Source organism: Lissotriton helveticus, chromosome 8, assembly GCF_964261635.1.
Source record: "Lissotriton helveticus chromosome 8, aLisHel1.1, whole genome shotgun sequence".
In the NCBI taxonomy this organism is placed as follows: domain Eukaryota; kingdom Metazoa; phylum Chordata; class Amphibia; order Caudata; family Salamandridae; genus Lissotriton; species Lissotriton helveticus.
Window position 1 is genome coordinate 1630167934 of NC_136069.1, and position 13490 is coordinate 1630181423.

The following is a 13490-nucleotide window of genomic DNA, read 5'->3' on the forward strand; positions in this document are numbered from 1 at the left end:
TGCCAAGTTAAGGACTGACAAAATGTTCACTTTCGACCTTGGCCATGTCCGACAGAATGATGTCAGCTCATCAGTTTTTGCTTTGTGAATGCAGCTTCAATAAACGCTTTAATTCAGAATGGGCGTCTCGTGACTTTCTGCAGAATTACATGTCAGCTCTTTTCTGCGGCTCAAGTGACTAGGCCCAAAAGCAGGCAACTTATGATTTCTAATATAAAACAAACACAAGAAAAGTATTAATGTAAGAAATAATGTAAATTCTGTATCCACCCTTTGGTTCACTAATTAATTAACCCACCCGAATAATCAAAATGTTACCTAGCCATTGCAAACAAATAAAGCAGCGTTTATATTTACCAGTCTCCGTTTCTCCATGAGACCCATATGCACCTAGAATAGTAGAAATGACATCACACAGACTAAGGAAAAGCAAAATAAGCACATGCTTCTTTTAAGTTTGCAGCAGTTAGTAATGACAAAAACGAAAACAATAAATTATTTTATTATTTTGCACGAACAAAAAGATGCAACAATTATGCACGTTTATGAGCACACATGTTAGTCCCCCCACGTGTAAAGTTTAATCTAAGTTGTATTAGCACAACATATCACAAATCATTAATATTATTATTCATGTTATGGAAATGTGACTTTGCGAGTTTAAACAAAATTTTGTTTTCTATCTCGCTCCATCAGCAGTTACCCATGGCGTGGAGAAAATGTATAAAGCTTGTCCACAGGAACCACCGTAGATTAGAACTAATGTGCCTGCAGGCTCACTCACTGCTGGCCGCAAAGAAGCAAATCCTCCATCTACAAATAGACACCACCAGGAACGACAGCAAAGACTGGAGGCAGAGGCTACGAGGGATAACAATTAAAAGAGCATTGGCAACGCAGAGGATACAAATACTCTACTCAGAAGATATAGCCATCAACAGAGGTAGAAGATTGTAGAACTCAAGCTGCTTTTGCCTGAAGACTTTAGGAAGAGAGCAGAGTTGGATATACTATCTTAAACATGTTTCAAGTCATCACTTTGATATTGCAGACACACCACGCAGGTAACTGTGCACAGGCATACTTTTATGAAGAGACGCGAGCTCAGGCTATCAGGATTTGCACCTAAAGTGAAGGCTAATGTAATAAAAACACTCTTTTCAGGACATAAGCTATTTGGTTCTGCTGCGGATGCGTGGCTACAGAAGGTGAAACAAGATATGGAATGGCAAACAGGTGTGGGGTGTTACAAGGCACATGGGCACTCGGAAAGGGAGCACCAAACAACAGATACGGGGTAGGATGTCCACCCTTCCAACAACAACAGTTTCAAAGCACACACGCGCCTCAGCTTCACCATGGCCATTATCTGTACAGATGAGAGAGTACTGTTAGCTTTTGAATACATGCTTTCATACCCCATTTCCTAGGATTACACTGGTCATTGGCTCGATAGTTCTTTCTCCTACAGCCGGATTGCGGAGAAGAACTCGCTTACCTTGGAAGTGTCTTGAGTTCTTTAGCATCTACGGTCTCTCTTAGGCCAAGTGAGTTCTTTGTGATCAGTGCTGACCAATTGTAGAAGACAACCCCATTGTTTGGTGAAGTCTTCTTCACCCCAGGCTGCTTCAGGGAACATTTCCATACCCAGATTCTGCTTCATTGTTTCCACCTATTTCTGGTCCGAGGCGGGTTGGTGTTGCCCTCAGAGCGCAAGGATTGATTGTTTGGCCCCAGTAGCAATGGGAAGTAAGGCAGCCCGGAGTACCGTATAAGGGGCAGATATCTGTGGTGGGTGCCCTAACAGTATCACTTCGGGGTATTTAGCTAGGTCTGACCCAGTGCTTAATTTGGGCCGGTGGGGGTAGTGGCACACATTTTTGGGGGCTGGCACTTATGTATGTACATGAGTCGTTTATCGAGAGCAGTAGAGGAACGAGTTAAAAAAAGAGGAAAGACGGAGGAAGACAAAGACATGAAAACCATCAGAGAGGGAGAAAGCGGGGACATGCAGAAGTGAGATAAATGTGGTGTCTGTTTGCGAATTAAAGATGAATGTGGTGGATTTAAGAATACGCAGTCTTGGAATTCTGTGTCCGCACATTTAGTTGCACCAGCCGTGTGTTTTTGATCAGAGCTTTGAGCACCGGCACCATTTCATTTACAAATTTAACATTTGTCTGACCCAGTGATTAGTTTAGTGTTCTTTAAAGCAATGAACCAGAAAGGCATGCCGGATGTGGTGCCATTTATATGAGATGTTCAGAAGTGTTCCCCAACCTCTTGTTTGGGAGGCAAAATTGTTAGCTCATATCATTATGGCCTCCCGCTACTCTTGGTCTAACGCACTCTATAATTCTTTCTCTTAGGATCGCTGGAACGTACGTTTGTGGTCCTTGTTAGAAATGGGGTAGCGTAGTGCGGAGCGGGTAGGCCAAACTCAGAGGCATTGTGTAAAGCATCTGCGCAGCACACTCACACCAGCGACACACCAGGCCCACTACAAAAGAGACCACACCAGGTTGCATGAAAAACAACATATGTATTATGCAGAACACGTCATAAGGTAATCACAGTGGTAACACTGTGCCAACTGGCACCGATTAGTAGTATACAGGGGGACTATTTACAGGGCAGGGCCAATCAGGCCGCTGCCAGAACCATCACCCATACAATTAGGATAAAGGAAAGGGTAAAGAATAAATGTAAAGTCCATCAGCTTTCGATGATGAACAGTCAGTCGCTACTGGCAAGATCATGCAATAAGCATAAATCAGGCAGGCATGAAGTATAAAACCTTTCCTGCATAACATTAGCAAAAATCACATTAACAATAGGCCCCAAACATATTAGCATTGAGCATAAACATGCAAGCATGAAGGCATCGTCAGTAGCATGAAGCACATTAGTCTAAACGCATGAGCAACGCACTTGGCGTGACACTAGGTATACACGTGTGGGCATAAAGGCATATTATGCACCAAAACCATCAGCATGGGGCATAACTCATAAGGCGTTTCAATGGGCCTCCACACCTTTGAATAAACAATATTAGCAGTGGCCACGACCTCATTAGCATAAAGGCATCAGGTCAGGCATGAACATTAGCATGAGGCATAAAATCAACAGCATCAATCAAAGTGTGAGCACACCTTCGGCACATAACATATTATGCATCATATCAGCATCAAGATGGGTACATGGGCATGAATCACATCCAGCATAACATTAGGTACGATCATGTTAGCAGGGGGCATAGGCAGAAGCATCAGGTTAGGCATGGATCATGAACATAAAGCCTGAGCAACACCTTGGGCATATCTTGGGGCAGAAACAATACTGAATGTGTAACATTGGTCTACAAAACCTTATCAGCATAGATGCATTAGGCAGAAATCATGAGGCAGACAACCCAGGACGCAAAAAATCAGCAGGGTATCTATATTTTACATGACATCAGTAGCCATACACCCTGTCATGAGGCATCAATCACACTCATGGGGCATAAAACATAATCCGCAGGGCACACCGGATACCTTCCTAAGTGGGGCAAAGATTAATCCTTGGCACCACGGCACCCCATGGCGACTGCCCACTGTCCAGCAGGGCAGTCGTGCCCACGTAAAACAGCACGAGTCCGTAGATCTGAGCCCCACTGGGAACTAAGGAGCCCAACTCCGGGACTCCTGAAGTTAAAATGGCCAATATGTTGCAGCTGCCCACTGTTAGATGGGGCATCTGTAAAGTCACACTGGCGCAGGGGGGCGGGCACCCACTCATTTAAATCCGCAAAAGTGCGCAATCACACGGGGTAGACTCCTGCTGAGCTTCTAACGGAACCTCTCTCCCTGGGACCATGCGCTATAGGACCCACGCACCTTCTTCTCCTGAGCAGGTGCTGGAGGTAGCGCTCACGAGGCGTTAAGCAGCAAGCAAAGCACAGCGAAGGCAGGGATGAAGTTGTAGTGCTTCCCAGGCACTAGAAAGCTTCAACAGCTTCAGGGACAATAGATAGCGCTCCTCTCTTCTGGCACCTCCAATATAGTGCTCACGAGGCGCTAGGGTGCCGGCAGGTAAGTATAGTCCCTTGAAATATAGCGCTCACGGGGCGCTAGGGTGCAGGCAGGCAAGTATAGTCCCTTGAAATATAGCGCTCACGGGGGGCTAGGGGCCAGGAGACATTTAATGCAGGACAAGAACAGCAGGCAGTAGGGCAGCTCACCAGACATGAAGCTGCAGTTCGTAGGAATAGTCATCCTCCATTACGATGGCAATTCTGCTAGCGCAGCAGTCTCCACTCCAGCAGAGTCTCTCGCCAGCACACAGGCCCTTGCGGCGGTACCTCCTGGCAGGGTGTCCCCTCTCAAGCAAAGTCCACGCGCAGTCTGAGCACATGGATGCACAGCCCCCCTATATATACCCCCTCACCCCACCTACCAGAAAGGTCTAGAACCTTCTAGAAGGCTCCTGGCAGTTCCAGTCCCAACTGTCACTGTAAGGGAGGTGTAGGGTACCCTGTCACTTCGAACACTAGACCGCCAACCCACCGCAGGCAGGCGGCACAAAGCACACAGCAATGGCGTCCATTTTAAAAGTGATATTTCCCAAACAGTGAAAATAAACCTCTGCACACCATTGCGCAGCATTCCATCATGCACATCCAGCAAAAAGGGTGGGAGGCGAAAAAGTTCGGGGTGACCCTAGTCCAACAGTCCTCCACTTTGTAACATATTGTAAATTTGTGAAGTGGCATGTTCATCCCATGACCAATGAAAGAGGTATTTTTTCAAAAGAGGTGAGGGCTCTGGTAACTTCTTTCCTTTATGCTCAGGCTGCGCATCCAAAGTGCACTTGCACATAGTGAACACACTCCGGTTCATTAGGTGCAGACTCATCTGCCAGTTGCTAAAATACCTTAATAGTTCCATGGTCTAAAACGCCTCTTAAGGGTTTTACCCCTGCCCTCTAGCTTTTTTTGAGAGGGAGCCCTATTCAGCCCCAGGGTGAAATCCTGGTCGTCCCAGAAGAGGGTAAAGGGAGATAGGAAGGAAGTGAGTTTGTGTTTAAAAGCTATTCTAACCCAAATGTCCGGCGTGGCCCTCGTGATCTGTAGAGTGTTTTGGTTTCCACACCTTGGGCTGCCCAGACACCACCCAAGGCAGCCCGCTGCCGTTGTGTGGCCAATTGTGCACCATCCCTTTTCAATCTCACTCCATGGCCAATGGACCAGAAGTCGAAGGTGGGCCGCAGCATCGTAGTGGGATAGGTTTGGAACGCCCAGCCGTCCCTCGTTTCGACGCAGTGAGCAGTGTCTGGTTTGTCTAGCCAAATGTAGGAGTAGGTCAGTGGCTGAAATACTTTAATGTAATGTAGTCTCTGGGGGAGGTCAGGAAAGTCAATGTTTGCAAAATGTAGAGAATCTTGGGTAACATGGACATTTTATAACAGAGCCTCTCCAGTGCCAGTTATAATAGGGGGGACCTCAACTTGGTTTCTGATCGGGAGTGGGACTCAGATAAATCGAGCATGGGAGGTTCCGCAACCCTGTAGACAAGACAAATTACTAATAGAAGAATTGGGATTAGTCGATGCCTGGAGAACTCGTCATCCCTTGTATCGAGATTACTAGCTCTATTCGGATGTGCATAGAACAAACGCCAGGCTTGACTACCCATTTCTAGATTAACGTTGGACTCCAGACCTTGTGGCGACAATCCAATACAATCTCAGACCATGGACCGGTTTCTTGCACTCTCACCTTCAGGTGGATTAAGCCCCACAAGACTGGAGTAACCTGCAAATACATGATTCCCTGTTGAAAGACACAGTAATTCTCTCCTACATAAAGGCAAGTATTGCAGACCTATTTCACTTGACACAGGAGAAATAAAAGCAGACACTCGTTGGGATGCCCGAAAAGCCATCTTTTGAGGTAATTTCATAGCAGAGGCGTCCCTCTGCACAAAATACAAACAGATTTCCAAACAAAGCTCACTGAAGAGCTCAGGGAGCTAGAACTTGTCCACAAACAGACCCACTCCCAAAAAATCTGGAGGAAAATTCTCATGGTATGTGGCCAGATTAGAACTCCAGAAATTGTTTAAGCAGCATGCTAGTTGGCAAAACTCGATGACGGATACTGTGTACTAGGTAACTCTGGCCAACCTGTTAAAGACACGAAAAGACAAAATTACAATAGCTGAAGTTAAATCATTAAACAGGCAAGTACATACCCAAGATATAGCAATGGCTGAATGATTTCATGAATGTTATTCACATCTCTACACAAGAGTCCACCGACTTGCAAGCCTGAGCCACCTGTCTGGAGGGGGCCACATTAACTCCACTACGGCAGGAACATGGGGAACGCCTTGACAAGCCCCTAACAAAAGAAGAGATTCTAATGGCTCTATCCCTATTGTGCCCTTCCAGACCACCAGGCTCGGTTGGCTTTACGGCTGCCTTCTATAAATGCTTTGCTCGGCACTCCTCTTTTTACTTCACTGTTTCTACCACAAGACGATGCAGGAGGGCCGGATGGCCCCCACTATGTTGGAATCACCTATCTCTCTGATCCTCAAGACAAATAAAAAACCGAGTGTGTCGATCGTACCAAAATAGCGACACTGAGACTGCAGACTTTGATGGGGGAATTGATGCCTCCCAACCAATCAGGCTTCATTCAAGATCGACAGGTAGGGGATAATACTAGAAATGCCCAACCTCTTCAGGTCATCCTGGATACTGAAAAAGCATTTGATAGGGTTGACTGGGAATTCACGGCAGAAATAGTTGATCGCGCTGTGGATAAAGGATTGATTCATGAGCTGGCTTCTGGAGGGATACTGTAGCCCCAGAGATCAAATTAGGATCAATGGACTCCACTCGCGGTGGTTGAATAATACTAGAGGCACGAGCCAGGGTGCCCACTGTCTCCCCCCTCTTTGCCCTTATCCTGAAACCCATCGCTCAGCACATCCAAGTCTATTCCCACATTAAGGGGAACAAATTCGGAGCCCAGAAAATAAAACCGACAATGTTTTCACATGACAGCTTGCTCGCTTGACACACCCTCGCGGCTCTTGCCCCCATGTGCCGCCTATTAAAAGGTGTCATTGTTTAAAATTAATATTTCCAAGTCAAAACTTAAAAAAATTTCGGCCCCTAAAACCAGAGTTTACCAATGACCGCGTTATGATGGGTAATCGATAATATCACCTACCTTGGTTTGAAATAGGACCCACGCTGTCCAAAACAGGGGAAATCAATCTCCAGTGGCTTAAAAGAGGAGTGAACGCTGAAATGAACAGCAGAAGTATAACGTTGGAGGGCTTGGAGCTCCGGGGACAGATGACATGATGCATGGGCAGGCTGCCCGGCACCCAACAACAGTATGGGCCAAATGTTGGGTTTCCTACATGAATGGGAAAGGAAGGCCTCCAACAAGCGGGCACTGAACACTCTCCATTACAAGGACTGCATAGAGCCTCAGAAAACATCTCCCAACATTCCACCAAAAACAGAGGTGCCAAGAAGAACCCCTCAAGCCTCTACAACAAGCTGTACAAAGACAGACATATTCTGGATGGAGCACTAGAAGTCTCATAAGAGAAGTGCATTAAAGAGATATACTCTGCATCCTTTTTTATTCTAAGGAAAGACTTTAGGAGCTATCGGCCACATGCATCAACGTTTTTTTCATTCGCAAACGGTGCGATTCGGAAAAATCGGCCGTTTGCGAATGCAAAATCCGTTTTTGGGATGCATGAAACTGTTGTGCATAATTCGCTATTTTTAGCATTTCTAATAATTGCGAATGCATTTAAGGAATCGCATTTGTGCGATTCCTTAAATGCAATGCATCATTTTTTTAAAAATACCGAATTTGAAAATTGGAAGTGCAAATTAACACGAGGTTGACCCTCGAGTTAATTTGCGAAAATTGTTAAAAAAGCAAAAAAATGCATTTTTAAAACTTACATGTTACAGACACACATGTCCATAGGACATGTGTGTGTGAAACAACCACTTAAAAATACATTTCAGGGGTGCAGGGGGGGGTCCTTTGGACCCCCCCCTGCACCCATGGAATGCATGAAGATTGTGAAAATTGTAAATTGCGAATTCGCAATTTCCATTGATTCCTATGGGCCTTTTGGGCCATAGGAATCAATGGGAAATGCGAATTACCAAATTAGAAGTCGCATAATATTAGCGATTCGGTAAAAAATGCGAATTTTACCGAATCGCTAATATTATTAGAAATTAATCATGCATCCCGTTTTGCGAATTCTAAATTGCGTTTCGCTATTTTTCGCAATTTTGCATTCGCAAACGACCGGGATGATGCATGTGGGGGAAAGATTCATAAATCGGTTCCTAAATGCTGGAAAATTCAAAATGGTATCACTCCGGGAAGGGATTCCAATGCTAGAAAAAGAGACTACAAGGTGACTTTTGCTCTAAAAGATGTCTGCTTCCATACTCCTGTCAACAGAAGCCGCAGGACGTACTTCCGGTTTGTGACTGCGGAGGTTGTGTATCAGTACACAGTGTTGCACTTCGAAATAATGTTTACGAAAGACCTAGCGGTAGTAGCGGCACACTTGAGGTGATAGATATACATGTCTACCCTTATCTAGACGGCTCGTGCATTGGATCACAAAGTGCCAGAAAAGGATAAAAGCAAGGAGGGAGAACACTCTTCAAACTGGGGTTCTCGATCAACTAGAAGAAATCAATCCCCCGTGCCCACTATAAGATTTTTCTGGGAGCTCATTCAAGGCCTTCCCTGTACAAAAGAGGGTTCTAGCACTGAGGAAGCATGGTTAGCCTTTTCCAGACATCACAGTAACTGGCAGTGCTGAGGACAATGTTAGCAAAGATGGCATAATGCCTTCTCCCAAAACCGTTTGTCGGTTTCACACGCCACCCATGCAGGAATGGCTCACAGACCAATAGTCACAAGCGTGTGGGGATTAAGACGTTCTAGTGGTCGCTGTGAGCAAATGAAAGGAAGCATTGGAAGGTTGTTGGTAGACAACATGACAAAAGGTAGATACTTGTATACCTTGTTGACCATTACAACAGATGCTTCAAGTTCAGCCTCAGGAGCATTCACGACAAATCGAAAATTCAGAGGATGTTGGACACATGGGGAAGTATTCAAGCACAGAAGTGTGGTAGAACTCAAAGCTTATTTTTTTTTTAGCACTAAAACCATTCCACGTGGAAGGAACATGCATATTGTGCAAATACGAACATCGCCACATTGGTGTTTTACCTCCACAAACAAGGAGGCACAAAATCACGCATACTTTTAAGACTAGCACAACATCTGGATGCAAGTGATTCAAGGGAATAATCTAATAATGGTAACACATTTACCCGGCGAGCGAAATAAGGAATCATGCAAACTCAGCAAGCAAGAAGGAATATCACAGGAATGGGAACTAGATGACTGACACAAAGTGTAAAGACTCTGCCTCCAAGTTTTCATACCGTCAATCTCAGGAAAATGTACTGTTGATGGATCTGTCATGGACATTTGCCTACAAGATCCTCAGATTCCACTAGTGAGCAACAAATGCAGGCAAACAGACATGACAGTGATTTTTGTAGCCCCACAGTATGATCAGTAAATATAGTACTTGCCCCCAATTGTAATGACAGAATAAAAAAAATAATTGTATTCCAACTCTACTACCTTTGGAGGGGGAAAGGTTTGTCAGCTAGAACTGACCACTCACAATGTAGCATCCTGGCTACCTAGCATTTGACCACCAACAAGACCTACCACAGAGATGCATAGATGTGATCAGGGAGGGAAGGTGCCTACTACACACAGGTGTTATGAAGACCTAGGGACCATATTTGTCCAATTGTGCACAAAGAGGATTTACTAAATCCTCTTGTGGCCAACGCAATTATGAGGGACTTCATGCACCTGGTGGACTCAAAACTCTTGTGAGTCTATACCTACACACCTGTCTGCCATAGTTGCTTGCACGAGAGGAACTTAGGGAAATAGTTTATTTGCAACTCCAGTAATTGAAAGTTTTTGGTGTGGACAAAACTAATTTGCCCACCAAGGCCTACCAGCACCCATGTGAAGTCTTAACCTAGTTGTAGCACATCTCCCAAAACATCTGTTTGAGCCAGAGCGCAACGCAAAGCTGAGGTATATCACGCCGAAGACGGCTTTTAAGAAGAGTTGGTGAGTTACAGACTCAACAACCCAAGAGCCCTGCATGGATAAACACAGAGAGACACTGGTTATGAGAACAAACCTACAATTCATCCCAGATGTGGTGTCTCACTTGCATGTAAACCAGTTTATACAAATACCGGTCTTCTTTCAAGACAGGCAGAAAACGCCAACGCCTCCGCGGTCATCTAGAGGCAAGCACTACAAGCTCATAATTGTTACCGGTGAGTGACTTTTTCATTCTTTCAAGCCAGGTGACTTTTCGATTGTGTTTAATGATGAGATTGTGGTGCTGGATTCCAGCTTAGGTATGTATTCTTTGGCTACCTTGACTTCCTGCACAAATTACTGTAATTTGTTTTCCTTTAGTTGCATAATCCTATTTGACAGTCACGATGGGTTCTCCCATCACTGCTGTCTTCTCTGGTGCATGGTCTCCTCAGGGCTGGGTGGATCAGTGTCTTCTTCCTCCACGCTTCCCCTACCGCAGACATCCAGGGCTACTGTGCATCATGCAGCTGATGCAACCAGTGGACGATCCACAGCCGCATCTCATGCAAGCCCCCCTGGGAACAACCAGAAGACAATGCACCATGCTACCCACCCTGTCGCCCTCTGACCTTCACCTGCTCTGAAAAGGACTCACTGGGTCAGTGCAGGAATGTGGCGAAGACCACTCTTGAAGCAAGACGAGGCTACACGTCTCTGAGAACACAGCACCGTTTTGTGGGGCTGACCCCTCTACTACCGCTGCTGGGAACAACTGATGTGAAACAGCTTAGTACATGCTGTTCACTGCGTTCACTCAGGTTGTTCTAGGTGAGGACTTGGATGTTCTTTTAGCTGCAGAAAGATGGCGGTGGCGCTGCTTCTGCAGAGTCACTCCCCTGAGTATCACATCTCCTAGACTGTACAGTATAGAAGTTGGGCCCCAAACAAATGTGCTAAACTCTTCCCGGTGTAATTTCCATGCACTGGGACACTCTCAGCAGCGCCTGCACATTGTATGCTTTGGTTCTGAGCAGAAATGTGCAGGAGGGGAGGGGGCTTAGTTCTTTTAATTTCTAGCTGGACACAAAACAAAGGCAACGTTAAGGGGCCATCAGGCCTCCTTTTGTTGGAGTATCCTGGCAGGTAGTTATCTGGAGCCTCACACGTAGCTGCAAATGCGATGGAGGGGAAACAGGCACACAGCTTGTTATCACTTCACTGGTACTTAAGAGAGGCATGCGTGTGGCTTTGTTCTATCCCTGTGTATTAGAGATGCGTGCACTGTAGGAACGGTCCGATGTATTGGACGCCCCAGTATTTACACAAATAACAATGTTACCCCTTCTGTGCTCCCGTCGGCGGTTGGCCGACGCGAGCACTACCTTGTCTGGTGCTGCGAACGGCCGACATGGCCCCACCCGTTTCTTCGAACGTTCCACACTGGCGCGGAACGTTCGAAGCTGCTATGAGGTTAAAAAACACTTTTGTTTACATTATTTATTTATAAAGTTTTATATAGCGCGAACATGATCCCTAAGGTAGCAAAATGATTGTGGTGTTAAAAGCAGTAGCCCACTTACCTAGGTACATATAAATAAGAAAATGTGTCCTCTGCATGTTACATGATGTGCTTTGCAGGAGACATATTAACCCTTAATGCTACTTTGATTCAAAACTGGGAAAAGACAAAACACTGATCACAACAGCAAATGTGTTCACCACCAGAGTTAGCTCATTTATTGTTATTATTCACTGAGATTTACTGGGCACGCAAAGGTGCAGACTGTGCAACCAACTAAGCAGAACAGATTTACTGCCACTTTTCTCCTTGGTGCCAATTTCTTTGTAGTGGACTTAAAAAATATATATATATGTTGAGGCCCAGATTTTGTGTCCGAGGTTTCATCATTTTTTGGCAGAACCCCGACACAAATCTCATTTGATACATCTCGTAATGCACTCCAATGTACTATGATGGCCCTTCTAAACATATGTGTTAAGATCTAATGTCACTTTTTGTGATGGGACTTCCTGTGAGGTCATGTATTGTGACACCACTTCCTGTGATGCCAAGTGCAATCTTTCGTGCTGTGATGTCACGCTCTCATGATGTCACTTGCATTTGTTAGTCCCACCACTTCTTTTTTTAGGACTTTTTTATGGGGGGGGGGGGGTACCTTAGATCTCGTAGTAGTTGGGAGGCTGATTGAAGTTTTTTGGGGACTGGGTGCTCATTCAGTAAGGGCGCTGTCAGTAAAAATAAAAAGAGTGCTCCCCGGCGGTTTTACATGTAAAAGCGCCTCCTGCCCGTAGGAGGGGCGCCGAGGCGCTTCCCTCGCGGATACCGAGCGTCACTGCTGAGCGCCTCCTTCCCGTGACTTCGCGGCGCTGCTTCGGGTGGTTACCTGAGGGCTGAGGCACGCGCCGATATTACCTGCTCTTTCTTGCAGCCTCGTCAAAGTCCAAACATATCATTAGGCGTCGGCACGGAGCCAGGATCGGAACAAAGCCGGGTGTGAGCGGGGATCGGGCCCAGGACAGGCCCCGGCCTGCCCCGGTGACAGCAGCGGGGGGGCCAAGATAGCATCGGGCGCAGCCGGGGCCAGCTCACAACCCACTGCGGTGAGCAGCATTCCGGCTCCAGAGAGGGGCAACTGCAGGAGTCTGCGTGGACTGGACGGGCTCCGCGGCTGGAGGGGGGAGAGAGGGGTCTGGACACCATCGCACAGACACAGAGGCTTCTTGAATGTAAGGCTGCAGAGCCAGCCTGGGCGAAAATGAGGGATTTTGTTTTAGACACAGGTTAGATTTATTAAACTACAAAGAGCGAGGCAGTAGGTTACTCCGTTACAGTTGGTAACGAGCGCCTAGAAGCGACTCCCGCTGGAGTGTGCTAGAAACTGCCCAATTCCCATCCATTATTCCTTCCTTCACCCTTGCACCCTAGCACCCTAGCAACGCACCCCCGTAAAACCGACCCTTTGTGTCTCCATCTGCTGTGGTGTCTGATTCTCTCTGTGCTGAAGCATCTCTGCTTTTGGGTGGATTCTTGAGGCGCTTCTGTGGTGTCTGGTTCTCTCTGGACTGAAGCATCTCTGCCTCTGGGTGGATTCTTGACCCGCTGCTGTGGTGTCTGATTCTCTCTGGACTGAAGCATCTCTGCCTCTGGGTGGATTCTTGGGTCGCTGCTGTGGTGTCTGATTCTCTCTGTGCTGAAGCATCTCTGCTTTTGGGTGGATTCTTGAGGCGCTTCTGTGGTGTCTGGTTCTCTCTGGACTGAAGCATCTCTGCC